Below are 15,750 nucleotides of genomic sequence, written 5' to 3' on the forward strand. Positions count from 1 at the left end.
AGAGGTGGCACGATAGAAAGCTACATCCTAAGTTATTTGTGCCAGGGCAACAAGTTCTGTTATTCAACTCTCGGCTCCGACTTTTTCCTGGGAAGTTGAAATCAAGGTGGTCTGGACCTTTTATTGTCAAAACTGTGTTTCCACATGGAGCGGTGGAAATTTTTGAGAATGATTCGGACCAAGCATTCAAGGTTAACGGTTAGCGGTTGAAGCACTACTATGGGGACATGGCAAACCGAGAGGTGGTTAGTGCCATTTTGTTGACTACTTGAGAAAGGTACGGAACGTCAAGCTAATGACGAAAAAGAAGCGCTGCGTGGGAGGCAACCCATGAATTGTTGTTACAGGAACCCTTAGAAGTTCATAACCTATCCAAAAACACAAAAAAATTAGAAAAAAGGGGCAGAAAAAAAAAAATTCCAGAGACCCTCTGCGCGCCCGTGCAGCTATGCTGAGCGGTCGCGCAGCTTGCTGCGCGCCCGCGCAGAAATGCTGAGCGGCCGCGCAGGGGTCGAGTTCCAGAAAATTTTTTGCAGTTCAGAAAAAAAAAAAAAAAAAAAACAAAAACACAAAAACCCATCACAGCCCATAAACCCACGAATTCTTTTCCCATTACCCCATGATTTTATCCCTCAACCCCACTCCTAATCTAATTTAACCTACTCCACACCCTATATATACATACACCTATCCCACATATCTCCCACAAACTTCCTACACTTAAACCCTCTCATAAACATCAAAAATCAGTTTTTACACACTTTTATTCACAAATCAATGGCACCCAAGAGAGCACGCACTATTGACAGCAGCAGCACAGTTCCTACTGCTGATTCATCAAAGGGTACTGCTGCAAGGCCTCGGTTAACTGACAGAGCTGCGGAGGAGGAGTACACTAGGCTGTTGGGGAAGCCGATTCTGAAGGAGAGGGGGTTTTTACCATCAGGGAGGGATGGTGAGTTGTTACCCATGATTGCAGAGAAGGGGTGGATAGCTTTTTGTGAGTCACCCGAAGCAGTACCGATGAGTGTTGTTCGCGAGTTCTACGCGAACGCGAAGGCTGAAAAGAATGGGTTTTCTGTAGTTCGTGGGCTGACGGTTGATTATCATCCTGCGGTGATTCGCCGTGTGATTGGACAGCGAGAAAGGAAGCCCGAGGAGGAGAACTGGAATGAAAAGACTGCTGAGGATTTTGACTTGGATTTGATTTGTGCGACTCTCTGTCGACCGGGCACAGTTTGGAACCGCAGTCCAGCCAATAATGAGTATCGTCACTTTTCGGCGATCTCCATGAACAGGTATACCCGTGCATGGAATGCATTTATATGTGCTAATATTTTGCCTTCTTCACATACACACGAGGTCACAGTTGAGAGAGCATAGTTGTTGTGGGGAATTCTGAATGAGGAATACTATGTGGACCTTGGTGAGTTTATCTACCAAGGAATTCTGAAGTTTTTGAGGGGAGCAAAGCATATGAACATCCCTTATGCATCCACGGTTACGAAGCTATGTCGAGCAGTAGGAGTGAACTGGCCGGCTCATGAGCAGTTGCAGTTGCCAGCAGCTCTGATAGATTCTGGCACTCTGAATGGGATGCAGGAGTGGACCGGTGGTGAGCCTGAGGAGCATGGGCTGGGTTATCGTCTTCCAGGAGGGCGTCCAGCACGAGGTGCTACTATGGCTAGGCCAGGGCGTGGTGAGGCTGGTTCTTCCAGAGCTCAGGAGGGTGCTGGGATGGGTGATGCCCAGTATAGGAGGCTTTCACGGCGGATGGATGCCATGTATGAGACGCAGAGCAGGTTTGCTCAGGAGCTCACCCTTGCGTTAGGGACTGCTTTTCGAGGCCTTGGAGCTGATATCCAGTGGCCAGTTTTTTGTGAGGACTCTACATACCCTCCGCCTGATACTCCACCCACTGAGGGTGATGATGATGATGACTCCGAGTAGGTATATCCTGTGTTCCTTTCTACTACCTTCACTGGGGATAGTGAAGATTTTAAGTTTGGGGGTGGTAGTTAAGGAATATTTTGTGTGTGTCATATAGCTGCATATTCATGATAGTTAGTTCATATAGTTGCATAATTTTTGCCATATAGTTTTTTTATATAGCTTTAGTTGTTTGTCATATCATATAGCTCATGCATATACCATGATCCCTTTTGCAATGATTTATCGACTGAATTGTGATATTGATGCGAGTGTAGTGATAGCATTAAAGTGTTATTAAGTTGTGTAGGTTGATATGCATGCTAGAAGCACTTGTATTTTCACTAAGTCTTAGAGAATGCTTAAGGGCTAGATTGTTGTTATGATCTGATTATTTTCGAGGATAATCTATTTATTATGCTTAGAATTTGATAATAGGTTCTTAGTGGTAAAGGCATGAAAAAGAAAAAAATGGAGTAAAAATGGAATTTGTTGCTAGTTGTGGCTAGGCGTCAAATGGCTAGTAGTCGGCTCGCATGTTATGCGAGTAGTCTAGGGTTGAGCAAGATGGAGCGAAACGCACTTGCTCAGAAAAGAAAAAAATAAAAAAATAAAAAAATAAAAAAATAAAAAAAAAATATTTTGCATAATTGATCAAGAGTGGGCTCTTTGGTATTCGAGTTATTAAGTTCTTAGGGGACTTTGTGCCTAGTGACCTAAGGCTTTTAGAGTCTGGGATCCGCTAACCTAACGCTCGTTACATGGATACCATTGTATAAGTCTTTTGTGGACATCACTCATTGCACGGTCAAATAAGCATTTGAGTTGTAAATAAAAAGCACGATTCCGTAGTAAGCTCCAGAGTTCTTGTAGTGTTGTATATCACTTTGTGCCTAGAATTTTTATTCTTTGTATAATCGTAGGATTGCCTTGAGGATAGTCTAGTCATAGTAATTGGTCTAGTTCCGAAGCAAATCTGTTAAGCATTTGCACACACCACGTTTCTGGCTGTATGTCCGTTTGCATGAGTTAATTGATCTTTGATGTCTAACCGCATTCGTTGAGACGTGACAATTTGGTTGGTTAATTGTAGTAAGGGGGATCGTTGCATTTTCATATAGATTGCATTCATGCATATTTTTCTTTGTTTTGAGTCTGTGACGCTTGAGGACAAGCATCGATTTAAGTTTGGGGGTGTGATAAGTGGCATTTTATACCACTTAGAACGTCTTAAAATGGCTTAAATTGGTGTCTTGAAATCAAGTATTTTGTGTATTTGATGCGTTTTTCTAGTGTTTATGCATTTTAGGGTATTAGTTGCATTTCAGAGGAGGAATCATCAAGAATAAGCCTTGGCATGTGTTCACCATTGAGAGAGGAAAAGAACGGGCAGATTACGGCGAAGAAACGGAGCGAACCTGGAATTTTTCCAGTAGGGTCCTGCGCGCCCGCGCAGCAATGCTGAGCGGCCGCGCAGCAGCCTTGCGCGCCCGCGCAGAAATGCTGAGCGGCCGCGCAGGGTCGGGGAAAAAGCTGAATTATTTTAGACTTCTACTTCTGTTTGGTTTCCAACTTCTATGTAATCTGAGTTTTATGGGACTAGTATATAAGTAGATTTGAGACGTTTTCATAGAGAATAAGAAGGAGATTCTGTTTTAAATTGTGTTGGCGCAAGAAGCGAAGGAGATAAGGAAGAAGACCGATTTAGCACACCGCAACGAGGGAGGAAGCATATATTCTTGTGATTCTTGTTTCGTTGTAACGTTGGATGCTAGTTTTCTTGCTTTGACTTATTTACTCTTGTGACGTACTCTGTTTTAATATAATTAGTTTAGTTATTATTTTCTTGTGTTGATTATCATGATTTCATATGAACCCATGATGGCGATAAGTTCTATTATGGGCTAATCGTGATCATGGGGTTGCGACGGATTTATTATGGAATTCTTTAGTTAATTGTTTAATACTTTAGTGTGTGATGATTGCATGATATCTAGTATTGGTTGTGCGTATTCGTCTTATGTGCGTCGCGAACATATAAGATAGGGTGTTAATCTCTTGTGAAGCGATGGTGGATCTTGAGATTTAGAACTTGCCATGCTAGCATAGGTTCATGTACGTTGTGCATGATTAGTGGGTAACTCTAACAGTTTTATTTGCCCTATGTAATCAAAAGGAATAACTTGTGCTTAAATTGTTGTGTTGTCAATTTCTGTAGACATATAGGAACTCAACATAATTGATGACTATTCAACTTCTATCTTAATTGTGGATGCTTGGTAGAATGGTATTAGTACAATGAAAGTTGGCTTTTATCAGTTTCGTGTTATTTGATTAATGTCATCACTGTCACATGCTAAAGGTAATAACAATGGCTATAGAAGGAAGTAATAATGAAGTTGTGATCTCATGAGTGTTTTATTATTGATAAATTGAAGTGTTAGTTAAGTGGTTAAATAAGCAGTTAATTATAGTTAATATTTAATCAACAATTTTAAGTGTTATTATCTTAACATTGAGAAGTAATCATACATTGGTGAGTGAGTTTAATTAGACAAAAACTTAGTCTGAGTCTCTGAGGGAACGAACTAGAAAGTATTCTATATTATTTGCGAACGCGTATACTTGCGTGAATATTAGTGCGTGATTTCGCCCTAACACCTACCATCTATATCGACTGTCCGAAAAGAATTAAAACCTAAAGATCATCTATTCTATGATTATTGACCAACATTGTTAGGTCACACAACACTATAGAAGGGGTTGAATATAGTGTTTATACAATCAAATCGATTTAGAACACAAGTATGTAACAGTAATCAAGTTTATTCAATATAATAAGCTTTGTTACAAAGTAGGTTAAACTACTCTCTCAGTGATGAATAATATCACTAAGAGCTGCTAGGTTACAATGTATAATGTTCTCGTGAATGATAACACATATAGTGTAAACCCTAAGCTGTGTTTATATAGTACACAGTTACAAGATATCTTCTAATTGATATAGAATAATTTTGTCTCCTAAAATATATCAATCAGATATTATCTTTTTTACAAGTCTTATAGTCTTCTAACTCTAAAGCATATCTTCCAGTGTTTTAGTCATGATCCTTTCCTGTAAATCAGCTGCATTCCTTATCTGAAGTCTTCCCGTACTTAAGTCCAGATATATCTTCTAACGCCCTAAGTTCTGATATAAGTTCTGACTTCAGTAAGTTCTGATTTCCAGTAAGTCCTGATAAGTCCTGATATTAAGTTCTGAAACTAAACACAACAGATTAGACATGATATCAAAAATATATCTAACAATCTCCCCCAACTTGTAAATTATGAAAAATATACAAGTTAATAGATTTGATGACGTCAAAAACATTTAAGTACAAATGCAATGATAGTTTATTTAGACAACTAACTACAACTTACTGTACATGTAGCTTTACCAATATCACTAGATCAATCTGAATCCAAAATGATTCCTTGTAAAGTCTTTTACCAGTTTTTCTTCAGCTTTTCTCAGAACTTCAACTAACTGTGCTTTGACTTGCATCAGTTCTTCATCTTCATTGTCACCAATCTGATAAATGGTTGTTCTTCACTAACTTGATGTTCTTTCAAGACCATCTCCAAGTCTGATAACTCTAGGATGTGAAGAGTCTTAATTATAGCATAGACACTTTCCTTTCAGAATAACTTCCACCTTAGCAGAGTTCTTCCTCATAGGAATTTCTCTTCCATCATCTTCAGTTATTTTTGGAATGTACTGAGAAACCTTTGTACCAGAGATTCTGAGAAGATCTCTTATAGCCTTCAAAATATATTCTGACCATCTTCTTGTAACATCAAATTTTACTTCCAAAAGGTAGTGAATATGTTGAAGCTCTTTGACAGACTTCTTTAGCACATCAGTATCAGCTAGTCTGTAAGTTCTGCCATCATTGAGAAATAAAATTAACTTCTCTTTCACATCTACTTTATCATGAGTATCCATGACAATTTGAGCAGACAACACTTTGTCAAGGTGCTTTTATTTGATTTGTTCATATGGTTTGTCTGTCAAAATGAAAGGATCTCTGAGAGTGACTTCTACTCCTGTTTGTATCTTTTCTTTATCAGAACCTAATCCAGCTCTATCTCTAGGTTGCTTGGCTCTCAACCCAAATGTTGCAAGTTGATTAATCATTAGACTGGTCTTAGGTTCTACTGGAGTAGCTTTGTTCCATAACAGCTTCTTCTTATCAGAAATTGTCATCTTGCCCAAATCAACTTGAGCTCTGTCAGAGGTTAATGTCTTGATGACTTGATCAGGATTTGCAGATCCTTATGTAGCTTGATGTTCTTCACTCTGAACAACTTGAGCTATGTCAGAGGTTGTCTTAGATTTTCTGTCATCTTTCTTCTTTTTAAAGTTTCAATAGTTTCATCTTCTGTAGCAGTATCATCAAAGACTTGAACCATTTTGCACACAGGATTCATCAGAATTTGAGGAATCTTCATTTTCTGCTTCTTTATTGGTTCATCAATCTTTGCTTTCCCTTTTCCTTTGGGATTAATTTCAACTTGTGATCTTGTCTTGGGATTTGAAGCCTCAGAAGTTGACCTTTCCTTGATCACAATGCCTTTTTCCTTAGGCCTTGGAGGTTTCTTTGCATTAGAAGCTTTAGACTTAGGATTTGTCTTCTTAGCTGTAAATCTAGCTTCTTCCTCCTTTAGAGTCTCTAAATCCATTCCAGGATTATGCTTGAGAAACAATCTTTTAGCAATTTCTTCATCAAGAGTCTGAATCTTGGGATCCTTATAGTAGACAGTAGTCTCCCTTCCCTAAAGCTTCAGAATTTGTAAAAACTTCTGAGAGTCTTGACTTTCAGCTTGAATCATAATATCAGAACTTGATATCAGACTTTGATTATCAGAACTTGCTTTCAGAACATTAGCATTCACAGCTTCAGAACTTGTATTCTTCTGTGTAGAAGATTTGCTAGAATCAGAAATTAGTTTCTATGAAGAAACTTTGCTGCTTTGCTTGCCTTGATCTTGACCTTTTCCCTTGCTAGGGTTTCCCTGGTCATCTTCAGAATCATCCTTTTTCTTCAGAGTTTGGCTAGTTGAGCATTTGGACTTAACTACCTTCCCCCCCTTTTTGGCATCATCTGATAGGAGTAGGGAAAGAAGGAGTTCCACTGAAGATTGGATCTCAGTTAATTGAATTTGTTGAGCAGCTTGATTTTGCAAGACCTCATCCAGTTGGGCCTGCTGCTTTTCTTGAACTTTTTCAATAGCTTCCACTTTCACATGAATTGGTCTGATAAACCTATTCTTGTCTAGCTTGAGCATCAGGTCCAGCTTATCAGCATTTTCCTAAAGTTTATCAAACTTTTCATGTGTCTTGGAGTGTAGACCTTGAAGATTCTTAGTACTGAGAGGAGTGACTTTAAGTTGGTGCTTGAAATCAGAATTTGTCAACAACTCATCAGCTTTTGAAATATGTTCCGACAGAATATTTGAGCTCGGAATGAAATCATTATCATTCCATTTCTTGGTCCATTCCACTCCTCTAAAAGTTTCTTCCCAAAGAACAGGAGCATCTTCTTCATTAAATTTAAGCAGTGCCTCATTTCCAAGAATTGAAGCATTGACTGGAGCACTGTCCCTAGAACTTGATAACATCTCCTCATCTTCTGATAACACAAGAGTGTGTGTAGCTGAAGGAGATTCTGGAACAACTTCATCTATTTCAGGATCCAAATCCAGAATTGGAGTAGTAGGAATATCAGCATTTAATGGAGAAATAGGTGGAGTTGACTCATTTGCTTGTGGTGCTTCCAGATACAAGACAGTTGGTATATGTAACCTGTGAATATCAATTTCAGGATTTAATCCTGAATCTTCAACTTTAGCTGTTTCTTTGAATGGAGAGATAGGAGGTGTGATCACTGTGTCTGGAACAGTGTCTTCAGGTGCTGGAAGGGCTTCAATGACTATTAGTTGTGAAGGTGTTGCTAGAACCTGCACCTGTTCATCTTCATCTGATTCATCTCTTAGAATCAACTTTCTCTTTCTCCTTGGTGGAGATTGAGGAACATATTTGGTCCTTTTGGTTTTGGGCCTTGAGGATGTGTCAGATTTTACAACTGGCACCTTTTGAGAAGTAGTAGAGGTTGGTTTGGATTTTAGAGGTGAGTTCTGATGGTAGGTGCTGATGATTGTGGTTGAGAGGATTGTGCTGGTTGAAAGTAGGTTCTGATGAGGCACAGAAGACAGTATTTGCTACCTACCTTCTGAAAGGAGAGGCCAACTACCGCTGGGAGGCCAAGAAAAACATGGAGACAGATGCTATCATAACCTGGGAGAGGTTCAGTCAGTTGTTTTTGGGAAAGTATTTCCCGAGGTTTATGGACAACCAGATGGAGCTCAAGTTCTTGGAGCTAAAGCAGAATAACTTATCCGTAGCAGAGTACGAATCAAAATTTACTGAGTTATCAAGGTTCGTGCCGGAGTTTGTGAGCACCGAGGAAAAGAAAGCTAGGAGGTTTCAGCAGGGACTGAAACCGTGGATTCAGAATAGGGTGGCAATCCTTGAGCTTACTGATTATGCCACTCTGGTGCAAAAGGCAACAATTATAGAAGCCGGAAGTGAACAGATGCCGAAGGAAAGAGAGAAGAAGGGAATAAAGAGGAAAAGCATGAGCATGGGTGGAGGTTCCGCAGGAAGGAGCTTCCCAACTAGATTTAATCGAGAAGTAGCGTCCCTACCGGGAATTAACACTGGGTTTAAGTGGCCAATGAGCGTGAATATGAGCCAGAGCGGCCAAAAGTCAAGAATGTCCTATTCCAACCAGTCTCGACCCCCATTGCCAGCCTATAACACTTGTGGAAGGATGCATACTGGGGAGTGTAAAGGAAAGCCAGTAACCTTCTTTAAGTGCGGTCAAGAGGGTCACTATTCAACTAAGTGCCCTTCATCAACCCCTGCTGTCATTCCAACCACCATTTGTCATCAGTGTGGACGCTCGGGTCATTGGAAGAGGGAATGCCCAATGAATAAACCAGCAGCTTCAGGAGCCAGCAGGGCTGCCTCCAATAAGCCACCTACTGCGAGGACTTTGAACATGACAGTCCAGGATGCTATGAAAGACTCAGATGTGATAGCAGGTACCCTTTCTCTAAATTCAGTCAGTGCAAACATTTTATTTGATTCATGAGCAACTAAATCTTTTATATCAAAGGACTTTGCGCGTAAATTAAGATTTAAGGCTGAACCCTTAATAGAACCCTTATAAGTAGAAATAGCCAATCATGAAGTTATTCCTGTTAATCAGATTCACCCCGCCTGTGAGTTAGGCATAGGGGAACAATCTTTTAGTGTTTATCTGATTCCTTTTAATAGGGGAGTTTGATGTAATTTTGGGAATGGACTGGTATCTAGCAATGATGCTCAGATAGACTGTAAGGGGAAGAAAGTTAAGTTGAATATCCCTGGAAAGAAAGAAGTCATATTTAGAGGAAAAAGGCAGACGCAGAAATTTTTGACTATGGCCCAGGCCAAAGGATGCTACGAAAAGGAAATGAGGCTTACCTAGCCTATGTGGTGGACACGCAGAAAGAGGTGCCCAACTTACAAGATATTCTGGTAGTCAACGAATTTGAAGATGTATTCCCACAAGACCTTCCGGGATTACCACCTGATAGAGTGATTGAATTTGCTATTGAGTTGGCCCCAGGGACGGTGCCAGTTTCAAAAGCACCTTACCAGTTAGCCCCATTAGAAATGAAGGAATTAGCTACCCAATTGCAGGAACTCTTGGATAAGGGTATGATAAGACCCAGTGTGTCTCCGTGGGGAGCACCAGTGTTATTTGTTAAGAAGAAAGATGGGAGCATGAGGTTGTGCATCGACTATCGAGAGTTGAACAAGCTTACCATAAAGAACAGGTACCCATTACCTAGAATAGATGATCTGTTCGAACAACTAAAGGATGCTATTTATTTTTCCAAGATTGACCTGAGAACAGGATATCACCAACTAAAGATTAAACCCGAAGATATTCCCAAGACAGCATTCCGTACCAGGTATGGGCACTATGAGTTCTTGGTAATGTCCTTTGGATTAACCAACGCCCCAGCGGCTTTTATGGATTTAATGAATAGAGTATTTCAGAAGTACTTGGACAAGTGTGTGATAGTTTTTATCGATGATATTTTAATCTACTCAAGGACTGAGGCAGAACATGCAGAGCATTTGAGGATAGATCTAGGAATACTCAGAGAGGAACAGTTATATGCCAAATTCTCGAAGTGTGAATTCTAGCGGAATGAAGTACAGTTTTTAGGACATGTGATCAATAAAGAAGGAGTATTGGTCGACCCCTCCAAGATAGAGGCGGTCTCAAATTGGGAAAGGCCAACCACACCCACAGAGGTAAGGAGTTTCATAGGATTGGCCGGCTACTATCGTAGATTTGTACAGGACTTTGCGAAGATCGCAGCCCCTTTGACACGACTTACTCGTAAGACAGAGAAGTTTGAATGGACGGAGAAATGTGAGAACAGTTTTCAGGAATTAAAGAAAAGGTTGGTAACGGCCCCGGTGTTCGCATTGCCAGACGGAAAAGGAGATTTTGTGATATATAGTGACGCGTCGCACAAAGGATTAAGGTGTGTGCTTATGCAGCACGGTAAAGTGATTGCGTATGCGTCGAGACAACTGAAGGAATACGAGATTAGATATCCTACTCATGACCTTGAGCTCGCGGCAATAGTTTTTGCCTTAAAAATTTGGAGGCACTACTTGTATGGAGAGAAGTGCGAGATTTTCACAGACTATAAGAGCCTCAAGTACATATTTACGCAGAAAGAGCTCAACATGCGCCAGAGGAGATGGTTAGAGCTAATCAAGGACTATGATTGTGAGATTCTCTATCATCCGGGAAAAGCCAATGTGGTGGCTGATGCCCTTAGTAGAAAGGAAAGACTCAGAATGATAACGACTTCAGAAGAATTGATAAAGGATTTCGAGAAAATGGAAATAGAAGTAAAGGTAATCGGAATCGGAACTGAAAAGCTGTTTGAGATCTCGATGCAGCCAGAGTTATTGGAAAAAATTAGATTGTGCCAAGAGAAAGTAATGAATGAAGGCAGAGAATCAATGACTGGAGAAGAGATCCATACTGAGAGAGATAATAAAGGGATAATGAGGTACTCCTACCAGATTTGGGTTCCGAACGTTCAATAGCTTAAAGACGAGATTTTGGATGAAAGCCATAGTTCAAGATATTCCATTCACCCGGGAAGCACCAAGATGTATAGGGATTTGAAGGAGTATTACTGGTGGCCCAATATGAAGAGGGACGTAGCAAAATGGGTAAGCAAATGTTTGACTTGCCAAAGAGTAAAGGCAGAGCACCAGAGACCCAGTGGACTTTTACCACCCATGGAGATTCCCGAATGGAAATGGGAACAAATAGCCATGGATTTTGTTGTCGGTTTACCAAGGACGAAAGCCAACCATGATGCCATATGGGTGATTATAGACCGACTGACAAAGTCAGCTCATTTCATTCCTATCAATGAGAGATACACAGTCGATAGACTGGTGGACATTCCAAAATTTTAAACTTTTTTTTTGTAACCCTTATGAATAGTGTTTTTGCTGATATTGCTGAATAAGAAAACTTTTCATGTCACACTATGTAGGGGTTCTTCTATTGTTATTTTGATATCTTATTAGTACTTTATATGGGATATAAGTGTATGTAAAGATCGTCAGAATCCAAATTCGAATACTTTGATTTTTACCGTAAATCCACCAGATACCGAAAGAATTGAGTATAAGGTAACAGGATAAAAGGGATTTAAATTCAAGGATTATAAGAGGGGATCATAAAAGGAATACAATGTATTGAGAAAAGTTAAGGGAACCCAAGTAATAAGATCCCGGGTATGATCCCTCAAACGATAAACGAGAACGAAAGTTAAGCGAACCGTATAACAGATCAGCGGTCATTAGGCAAGCAATTAGGAGTTAATCAAGGAGGTTAGGGATGATGATGTCATCAAACCAACAAGAAGAGGACAAGTGTGGAGGGTGACATCACATGATGACCAAAGCGTGACATAAGGGAAGGAAGTGTGGTTGATTTATAACCACATAATTTTTTCATGGTTAAAAATGATTAAAACAAAACAAAAATCAACCAACGAAGGCAAATCAAAACAAATCACAAAAACACAAAAGGTCTTCCCTTTTCTTCAAAGAAAAGCTCTCGGCTTTTTCTTATTTCAAGAGAAGAAATTTTCAAAAATCAAGATCCAACCATTGTTAAATCACAAGGTAATTATCCAAGGTCCCTTATGATTAGTTATGGATATCCTATAAGTTTGAACTTCTAATTCATTCACAATCTCTTCCTAAAAATCATGGAAGAAGAGGGTGAATAGTGTTTTTCAAGAACTAAAATTTTTGTTCTTGAGTTTTTGTTTAGATTAAGCTTGGATAAGGACTTTTAAGGGTGATTCCAAGCTAATTACTTGATTCTCCACTCTCCAAGGAAGGTATAACCCCTCCAAACCCTAACTTTACTTGAGTATTAGGTTTAGTTTTGTTGTTATAGTTCATGAGAGGCTTGATTGTTGTGTATGTAGAGGTTAGTTGGCTTTGTGATGTTTTGGAGTTGTAATTTTTGGAGTATTGATTAATGAACTTAAGTATAGTTTAAATTCATGTTTGAGAATAGTATAAATTGATAATTTTGAGTTTTTGGGGCTGTTATGGTGAATTATGGATGGAGTTTGGTTGGGATGTTGATTGTGGGTTGGTTTGGAGTAGAATAAAATTGGTAATCGCGTAAACATAGCCGTCGTAATGTCCGATTTACTTTAGACTGTTTTTGTTCTTAACATTAGGACCCGTGAACTCACTGTTAGATTTTGACCATTGCAATGATTAGATAGTTCATGTTACGAGCTTCGTTTTGATCTGTGGTTCGTTTGAATCCGATGTACGGTTTAAGAGAAATGACCGTTTTAAGTAACGGCGTTTCGCGAACGAACCATTACCCCTCGCCTTACTTTGAAATATAGTTTAAAGACCTTAAAGGACTAATTGGAGTATGAATCATTTATTTAAAGTGTATTAGGCAGTTGGTAAGGCACTCGCGAAAGAATCGTCTTAAAACCCTTAATGGTTAATTTATTAAAAATGGTGGAGCCGAGGGTACTCGAGCGACTTAAGGGAATCGTTGAGCGCAAAGCGAGTGTTAGAGTCTAATTGGTTAAAGTATAGATTCATAACCGACTTTGGTTTAATTCCAACTTATATGTTGTTTATAGGCTACCAGACTCATCCCAAGCCATTTGCCACCCCCAGTTGCTCAGGCAAGTTTTCCCCCGTTATACTGTTGTTGTGATGTATACATATGTATATGCATTATCTTGTGATAGATGCATGATGGTTAATTAGCAAATTCTTGCGATATATTGGAGCATGTGATATGGTATATATGCATGCTTATTTCATAATCTTGATATATATCTGTATATTCAGTTGCATAATACCTATGCTAGAGATAAGCAGTAATTGCGTATACCCTTAGTATAGGGGACGCCAAGGTGAACATTTTCTAAAACCGGGAGTCGATGTTCCCGAGTATATTATATATATATATATATTTACATATATATTTATTGATATAGTTTTCAAAACTATTAATCGAATAAGATTTATCCGAAAACTTTATTTTATTTAATGAATAATATTTGAATATTCATTCGAGGACTTATGACTCTGTTTATTCTATTTAATGAATATTATTTTGAATATTCATTCGAAGGCTTATGACTCCGTTTATTTTATTAATGAATATTATTTTGAATATTCATTCGAAGACTTATGACTCCGATTATTTACTAATTGATATTCTTTATTTTATTAAAGAATAATGTGTCGATAATCAAACTCACTTTTGATTACTCAAATAAAGATAGTACTTTTGTATAAGTATATCTTTGGTTATTTAATATTCATTTCAAGTATAAGTTTTACAACTTCTACTTCAATTATTTTTATAAAGATTATTCTTTATGGGAATATTATTTAAATAATAATATTCAGATATTATCTAATATATCGGGACTGATTTATTTCATAAAATCAGCATTAATCCAAACACTCTTTAAAGTGTTTTCGAGTCTTCAAAATGATTTTTAAAAAGTTAGAGCGGATCCCAAAACTCATTTTTTATATTTAAGATCTTCCTTTTAAAGGGGATTTAAATACTCGCTCAAAATAAGGTTGCTGTTTTGGTAAATGAATTGATTACTTACCCAACATTCGGGAAGTAAGTCCATCTATCGAGTCAGAATAAGCAACATGGGCTCAGTGGGCGTCCATGAAAGTGTAAGTGGCTCAGTGGGAGTCCATCAAATGCATAAGTGGCTGAGTGGCAGCCCAGCATAAGGTCCTATTGTGACCAGGGTGATGACCAGTGGGGAATTCATCCATCTACTAGTAGAAAAGGTTACTTATTGGTATCTTTGCCTGATTAGCAAGATATCAGGTTTATGCCACAATTCTTTTCCTTTCAAAAAATTCATTGGATGTTACGAACTTTGTTCATACTTTACATGACAGAGGTTTTCAGGAAATGTTTAAAGAGATATATATGTGGATATATATATCGGGACTTAATGAAGTATCTCATAACTTCATTTCATTCAATAATATTTCAAAGATTTAATCTATTCAAATCTTGTCTTGTAGTCTCATCTATGTGATGAACTGTTGAAAGCTCATTATAATTTGAACAGTGGTAGTTCAAGTAACTTTATAAATGATATAAGTATAGTGAAGTATTTGGTAACTACATCCCTTGTTTTTGCTTATATCCAGTAAGTAATTATCTTACACCTGATAAAGGATTTTAGTAAGTTATCCATTTAGATACTTGCATTATCGTTTACACTATATATTATCTTGCGAGTTGTAATGCTCACTCTTGCTTTATTTCTTCATCACACAACAACAGTTAGGAAAGATGGCCAGACTCAAGCAGACCCAGCGCAGGAGCGTGGGAAGCGCCCCACGCCTTCCCGTTGAGGTCATAGCTGCTATAGCTGCAGAGGTAGATCTATCTGTAGATCAGACCTTCTACTTTTGGGAAACAATTATGTATAATTATAACTTGTGGCAGATAATGGCAATTAATTGTAAACTTATCAAGTAATCATTTGGATTGTAATAACTTTTAAATTGTGGATTCAAAGACTTGTACTTATTTCAATTTCATCTCTGATACTATAATGGGTTGTGGTGTGTGTTAGTGTGGGGTCACAGCATGAGGTTATTTATTATTAATTCAGTTAAGTGATATTGTGGAAAGAAAGACCGTGACGACCCGGATCCCCGACCCCGGATCTGGGGGTGTTACATGGGTGGTGTTGCAGGTGGCCGGAAAAGCTCCAGTCGCCGTTAATGGCGACTGGCCGGCCGGCGGTGAACTGGGGGAGACGATGGTCAAATTACCATTTGATCCCCCTAGTTTGCCAAGGTTTGCAACTCTTGTACTGTCGTTTCAAAATTTTACAAAAACTGGATTTTTATTTTGTAATTTATAAAAATTGGATTTCCTTTTATATTAATTTCAGAAAATTCAGAAAATTGTTTTTAATTTCAAAAAAAAATCATTATTTATATTTCTGAAAATCATTTCTTATTTAAAAATAAATTTTAATTATTTAATTAATTTTAGTTGATAATTAATTATTTGATTAGTCAATTAATTTAAATATTAATTTATTAATTATTTAATTAGTTATTAATTAATTTTA

This window comes from Apium graveolens, chromosome 5, assembly GCF_009905375.1.
Source record: "Apium graveolens cultivar Ventura chromosome 5, ASM990537v1, whole genome shotgun sequence".
Classification (NCBI taxonomy): Eukaryota; Viridiplantae; Streptophyta; class Magnoliopsida; order Apiales; family Apiaceae; genus Apium; species Apium graveolens.